Source organism: Anopheles aquasalis, chromosome 2 (assembly GCF_943734665.1).
Source record: "Anopheles aquasalis chromosome 2, idAnoAquaMG_Q_19, whole genome shotgun sequence".
NCBI classification, from domain to species: domain Eukaryota; kingdom Metazoa; phylum Arthropoda; class Insecta; order Diptera; family Culicidae; genus Anopheles; species Anopheles aquasalis.
The window spans coordinates 39037501-39045000 of NC_064877.1; the positions used below are offsets into that span (position 1 = coordinate 39037501).

At 49.6% G+C, this 7500-nt stretch overlaps 1 protein-coding gene across 2 annotated transcripts in view; it reads left to right on the forward strand.

The window, feature by feature from the left end:
- The first annotated feature begins 1819 nt into the window (after positions 1–1819).
- LOC126581583 (protein tipE) overlaps positions 1820–7500 on the forward strand; it is a 15713-nt gene continuing 10032 nt past the window's right edge. For both annotated transcript variants that reach the window (XM_050245333.1, XM_050245334.1), the window contains exon 1: positions 1820–1983. The gene's annotated coding sequence lies outside the window, so the exon portion shown is untranslated. The remainder of the gene's footprint in view (positions 1984–7500) is intronic.

Below are 7500 nucleotides of genomic sequence, written 5' to 3' on the forward strand. Positions count from 1 at the left end.
CACATTCATTTGACTCCCGCGGACCTTGCTAAGACTTTCTTGATGGGGCGCATGTTTGTTGCTTCATTCATAAACTACAATCCTGCATGACTGCCCATTTACCCAACCGCGCGCGCTCTCTCTCTCTCTCTCTCTCTCTCTCTCTCTCTCTCTCTCTCTCTCTCTCTCTCTCTTCACTGGCCATATTTGTGAGGATCCAATATAAGCCCTCCCCTCGGCCGTACAGTCGTAGGTTGACGAATGTAACTGAAATAATATACTACTGAGCAACATAGATGCTCAAGAGAATGGCTTTAACTATGCTGAAAAGGGCCTATCTTAATGGCCATCAAGGTAATGGTGCGGTCTGGGCCTTTCATTTACCTCACAATGTTCTTGAAACTGTCTGCTTTAAGCATCCTGTGAGATGGAGGACAAAAAATCCTCACGCCTGAGCGCACCGCATTTCACGCAAAACCTTCACAAGAAAGAGAGGGAAGGGAAAAGGCATCGACATACAGACTGCAAATATACCAGTAGAAGCTGCAAGCCTTTGTCCTGCTACGGCAGAGTGAAAAACGTTTTCCACCATGTGTCCTCTCTCTTTCTCTCTCACCATCATGAGGGAGGGTTTGTCAAGAAACGTTCGTCCACCCACAAGAAGCAGCCAGCGCATTCCCTCTCAGACACACAATACCTTCCTGACCGAATGATGACTGCTAACCACTGTGAATCAGTGTGCAGTGCCAGAAGCGCAAACCATCACCACTGTCAACTAGGGCGCAGCAAGGAAGGAAAAAATCTCTGAATGAAAAGCCACTGGAACTGCGCCCTCTCCCACTGACACACAGATGTAACTTCGAACGACTGGGTCTGTGTGGGGTCTGTGTGGCTATAGTGGGTGGCCAGACAATCCCACCAACCATATAGTGTGGTGTTAGTCACAACAGCCACTAACCACAACACACCATCCTCGTAGTTGTGTGCATGTGTGCGAAGGGTTGTTGTTTGCTTTTTACCCCTACTGGCTCCTAAGCCTCTCTGAAGCTGCTATGGATGGCTGTAGCAGCGATCGCACCACTCGTGTCGAACAATAAAGAACTTTGTCGCTGGAAGGATATCATGTTTTATGCTGCCAAGCACACACAGAAACATGAATGTGTCCGTAAGATAAAGGGGAGGAATGTTGGAGAGAACAAACGAGAGAGAGAGAGAGAGAAAAAGAAGAGAGAATGCTAGGAAGAAAGAGAAAATATGGAATTCGCTCAACATCTTACATCGGACGCCCCTGTTGTAGAGAGCGTGCAAAAGCTCACATTGCGATGGAGCCGCCTGGTTGTTGGTGATGTTTTTGGGTTTTTTTAAAATCAATTTTGCAACATCAAAAAATCTCTTCTCTATTAATTGCAATTTTATCTCCATAACCAGGATAAACTGGTTTTCGCCAACGATAAACAGCTATGTGCCTTCTAAGTATCCTTGCCAGCCTCGCACAGTTCTCTCGCTCCCATATACCTAGTCCGTCATCGCTCTCGTGGTCATCGCAATACAGGTACACGTGAGCACTAGTAGTAGTAAGTGATGGTGGTAGTGGCACCGCTAGTAGTATCATTGACAGTGACGATGATGTTAGTAGCTGCCATGTATATGCTTCTAGCCACTGTCATCACGAAGCCACTCGCGACCGATGGTTTTGGGTTTGCGAGGGTGTATCTGTAGGCTAGACACGCTATAGTCAGCCCCAGCTTTGATCTCTCCCTCGCTCGCGGCCTCGAACGAAAGCGCTGCGATTCTCAGTCTAGCTTCAGTTGTGATTCCGATCCGATCCGAGCTAGACGGTTCGGTCGCGTTGCCGCCGCGTAAAGTCTCGCGTTGCCCCACTCGTTAGCCCGAGTATCCACCATCGTATCCACCATCAGCAACTTGGCGAACTGCCATTGTGAGGGCGAACCACGGAATGGCGGATGGGAGCCCGAATGGGCAAAGCTAAACGCTTCACTACAGGTGCGTTATTAGTAAGTCAATGGCTCGCTCGCTCGGACCTTCATACCAGCCCGCTGGTATGTGCTGCTGTCCTCATTCCCTCGTGGCCCTTAGCACTGTGTAGCGCCACGCCGAAACGACCTGCGTAATCCTCAAGTTTGCCAGCTCGGGGAGTGAGAAATGTGCAAACGAATGGTGCACAAACTCTTCATTCGCAACCGACGATTGGCCTAAACTTGATTGGTTTGCTCTTAGGTTCTTTTCACACAAAAAAGATTTGATCTAATTTAAACCGAAAAGCAAATCCTCCTTTGAAGCGTCGAAAACTCGTGCGATCTCTTGGTAGTTCCTTGTTAAGTGGACATTCCACGTCTCTGTACGTGTGTGATTGTACGCTGTATGTAAGTGCAAGTGTGCATGTGTGTCGTACGATTCGCAAGAGACCATAAAACAGGCGTATATGATGAGCATCCTCCCCTATGAAGCATCCGTGCTGCTCCGTACATTTGAGTGCAAACGGCTATGGATCAGTGGATAGTGCATGTGCGGGCGGAGCAACTGATTCATCGCTCAAGGGAAGGACTCTTCAACTTGACTTCTGGTCATTAGATGGGTCCCATCTGTCTTCACCCGGATCGCGCTGTTATCATTCATTATTTTGCCAAGGGCTATCGACACCCCCTTTTCTTCCTGTCCTGGAAGGACAATCGAGCGTGTGCATCGATGTGCGTCTGTCGAAGCGTGTGTATGTGTGTGTAAATGTGTGTATGTGTGTGCACGTGATGATGATGTGCGTCGGTGTAAGCGGGTGTGTAATGGTTTCTCAATTGATTTCTCACCTGGTTTTTGGCTCGCTCTGGTCCATCCGATAGAATGGCTGGTGAGGCTCAATGTCAAAGAATTAATAAACGTTCGGTTACGTAGCTGGAATTGATACATCCCGCCCTAAGCCCAGGAGACATGAAATACTCCCACGTACTGTTTAACATTGTCTTTATTACATTTCACAAACGATGATGGTTTGGTCCTGTAATGTCTTTTCTTAGTGTCTAAAGTGTTCGGAATGGATCGAATCCCAATTGAAATTCTTCTTGTTAATACTTTTCTTAAAGAATTTGATAAATACTCATAACACGGGACAAGAGAGAGTGAGAAAGAGCGAGAGGGAGAGATAGAGAGAGAGAGAGAGAGAGAGGGAGAGCAAGGGAAGAAGGGGAGAAAAAGGACATAAAAGGAGTAGACACAAAGCTGCGCTGCTTCGGCCACGGGACAGGATAACGACCAAGCGAGAAAGGGAGAAACGAGACGAACGAGAGCGAGACCAAGGGATTGAGCAGTGCGGCCTAGGAGCGTCCCGTTCGGTGGCGTGTGCGAAAGCAGGACCCAAGATGGACGCCCGAAGGGAAAAAGCCCTGACTAAACACAGAAGGAAAACCAACACACTTCCCAACGCTACCCGTCCCGTTTCCCGTTCCCGTTCCCGTTCCGTTGCTCCTCTGCGTGCTCGGTGGTGGCCTGGTGAGCACGGTTGGAAAAACGGTTGTTACACAATCAGTTTTACCACCCGCAATCGCTGCTGCTGCTGCTGCTGCTGCTGCAACCATCGTCGGCACCACTGGAGCTGATACGGAAGGAAGAATGGAGGGAACGGGACGCACCAGATGGTGGTCGGATCTGTGGCATTTCTGGACTTGTCGCCGCCTCGACAGGAACACGTAAAAAAAGTCGACCCGAAAAACCGAGTCGGGTCGAGTCATCACGGAATCATCGAGTCACACGACGGCACGGCCATGGATGGTCGATCCATGCCCGAACACTTTTCAGGGCGGATAAGCTACATTTTTCAAAAACCAACCACCCCCCAACCGCCATTTGACGCGAGGCGACGCGTGGCGGTGTTTGTGTGGGTTTTTGATCGTAGTACACGGCGACGATGCCGCGTCGCGTCGTTAATTGTTGTCCTTTCGTCGTCGCTGGCTAGAAATCGCGGTTGGAATAGCAGGCTGGTCGTTCGTCGGCCGGTGGCCTACCAAGGCACACGAATGCACGTGCACTGCTCGTGGTGCGGTGGGCATTTGACATAAACTTGATTAATTACTATCAGCCTAGAAGAGAAGATAACAGGGGATAACTGGGGTGGGTAAATAAGGGATGGAAGGAAGGGCGACGATATTAAACGATGAATGGCCTGCATGCCGGGAGGGAAGCAATTAGAATCTGAACCTGAAACGAGCTTATGGTGTGCACTTCTTCTTATCTCTCTCTCTCTCTCTTTCTCTCACTGCTACTCGCCCTGTGGACTCGGTTTAACCCCGTTGGTACGGATGGGTTAAACAGCTTAGGCAGCCCCCGGTCCCTGGTCCCTCATGGTCCAATGTTCGTGCAAATAGAAGGACCGGACGTAGCAAGCAAGCCGATAATGGACATTTTTCCATTCATTATCAAAACCTCATTTGACAATTGAACGTGGTTATATCGGGAAGATATCCTCGGCCCATTAGTAGTGCCGTGCCGTGGACCGTACCGTGGCGGTTGGGACCACCGATACCAGTTCGATGAATAAATTAACCCGTCCTTCCGTACCGAAGCAGTCACTTATTGTGATTAGTCCAGTTTGTGTAAGTGTGCTTGCCCTTGCAATTGAAGCAGCACACTAACCCGTTGAATGCGGTGCCGGTTGGCCAGTTTTCAGTGACTCATTTTACACCTAGTCCTGACAATATGGCATCAGCGGTCTTCAACTGGATTCAACAGATTTCACTGCCTCTCTGGTCTGCTGGAACTAGCAGCTTCAGTGAGTTTGCGGCTGAAATTAGCTCATTAGATAAAGTGGCTAGGGCAGAGCAGAACAGGAACATGAAACAATACGGCACGGCGCAGTGAAGAGCGCGAACAGGTGGCGAAGTAAAAACGATGAAAACCCCAAGGGTTTAACGGCGTACATCGAGCGTACTCGGAGGGGCTCGCGCGCGCAAAGTGCTGTATGAATGACCCTTCTGGCTAATCTAGCATAAACAAAAACCCCCTGCTCCTCCATTCTCCCATCCTTGAGCTTTGATTCAAGAGGATCATTATGTCCTTTTTCCCCTTGGCTTGTGGGCTGTCTCTAGCAGCAACGTGCGCGCATCTGTTATCATCCTGCAGCATCGAGACGAGGATTGAAGGTTTTGCGGTGGTGATGATGCTCGTGAGATCAGGGACCACTGCTGCCAGAGCTGCTGCTGTTAGTTCACCGAAAAGGGAACTGGTGGAAAAACGATTTTCCTATTTCTTCGCCTCCGCTTGGCATTTCCCTTTGCCACGGATAGTCTCGGTCGAGGCCGAGGCAAGCGAACGAACGATCGAACATGGTCCGTGACCAGACGCTGGAACACATACACTGCTCACCCACTGGCCAGGGCCGGGTAACGAAGGCAGGGAGCACCCAGTGCCCGGCAGCGCCGCGAGAGTGAGCCAGAAGTGATTCAAAAAACGCGGAAAAATCGATACTTTCAAACTGGTATTGGCCCTCTCCGAGACCGAGTCGAGTTGAGTGTGTAAAAGGGAACGTGTAATGGACGTTTGGGCGAAAATATATAGATCCAGTGTGCTCCGGTGAAAACAACATCACAACAGCAACCCCCGGGGAACCCGGGCACCGCTCACCGTTGGATAGCAACTCGACCTTATTGCACCGACGAGTCGTGCGCGATTTTCGCGGGGGCCTGTAGCGTCGCTGGTGCTGCTGCTGCAGCACAACACATCAACGCATTCAACCCAGTTCAGCTAGGGCGGGCGTGTGCTTTGACAGCTTCGCTGATAAACCCGCCATGGCCAGCAGCAGCAGCAGCACCAGCAACGAATGTCGATCGTTCGTTCGAGGCCTCACAAACAACCTTACCGTCCCTGTCACTCCATTGATGTATGTATCGGTGTATGCTGGTGCTGCTGCTGCTGCTGCTTTTGCTACCCAATGATTAGTGGGAGCTTTTTGGTGAGTGGTAGCGGAATGGTACCATGACAATGAGTTGCTGTAAGAGCCTCCTGCTGTGGCACATGATGGTGCACTTTTATTTATTTGTGCACCACCGCCACTCGTCGCTTCCGCGTCGACGAAAGGAGCAGCGTACCAAGCATCACCCATCATCACCATCATCATCATCATCATCATCATCATCGTGGTATGGTTATTGTTCGCGAAATTTCCTCCGTCAGCAAGTTAAACGTACGGGGAAGCGTTGAGTTGAGAGACGGAGAGTGTTCTTTATTTCATCAGAAGAAAAGCAAAAAAAGGGGGCCCCAAGAAACTCTCCCTCGATGAGCACAATCAACTGGTTCAATAGGAGAAGCGAAGACAGAAAAAGGAACATGGTGCAACGGGGAAAACTTTCAATGGTGGCTAGCAAGAAGACGCCTTGGCGACCAAGAGCTGAAACTCTCAAAAGGAAAGATAGTCGACGCGTAGTTCTAAGGTTTTGTATACTAGCAATCATTCATATTCCCTTAATTCCTCCCTGAATGAATCAAAATCTTTGTCAAAACGACCGAATACAAGAATGAGCGAGTGGTGACGGCGGATAATGTCGCTTCACCAGCTTCATTAATACATCCTGGTTCCGGTAATAGAATCCAGGACGAATATTTTAACAGTTTGTAATTAAACAGCTGTGCTGTCGATTAGGAAGAGATGGTTCCCGTTCTGCCATACCAACGATAAATGGTGTTTGTGCCAAAGAACTGCCCAGCAGCCGGGTGTGGGGGCAGGAAGCGAATGATTGAAATGCTAATCCTTTTACGCTCATCATAAATAGATCGTTTAGCTAAGCGGCGGTGCGGAACGGGAGGAGGGGTCCCTGCTGGTCGCCTTTTGACTTTTTAATATCATCAATTAGCCCAAAGCGCAACATCCACTGCTCGCCATCGCTCTCCGTTGTTGCAAAGTTTTGCCAGAATAAATACCAACGCTAAGCGGGCCCCTTTCTTCCTCCTGCCCCCTCCTGTGCTGGCCACAATTGGCCGTGTTCTCACCGTATACAACCCGTACCGTACCGGTTGGGAGCAGGCCCCCAACCCAAATTATGCCAAAGATTTTCTGCCAACTTTTCGCTACCAAACATCTGCGCACGGCCAGTGGAGAAATAAAATCAGTGTAATCTAATCAACCGGACGACATCCGGGGCGTGGGCGCAGTCCTCCAGCACATGTCTGTGTCAGGCTTTGCCTTTTGTTGATGCACTTTTAATTGCCCCGATGCAGTCGCTACGAAGGCCAACATTGCTTTGCATTGGGCGCACCTTTTGGGGCCAAACGTGCCATGGTGCCAAAATAGATCTGAACCAGATCTGTCACTCACCCAGGCCCGGGTTGACATCGCTTGGGGGTTGCGTTTTGTTGGTTTTTCTGGATAATTCGTTCCCAAACCAGCTGCTGACGGATTGCCGCGAGTTCCTATGCATTAAGAGCTGATGTAATTCCATTGTTTTGCTACTTGATTTACGCGTTATACTAGCAAAAAGGTCACAAATTCACAGGAAAGGGAAATAAAAACATTTGTAAAAC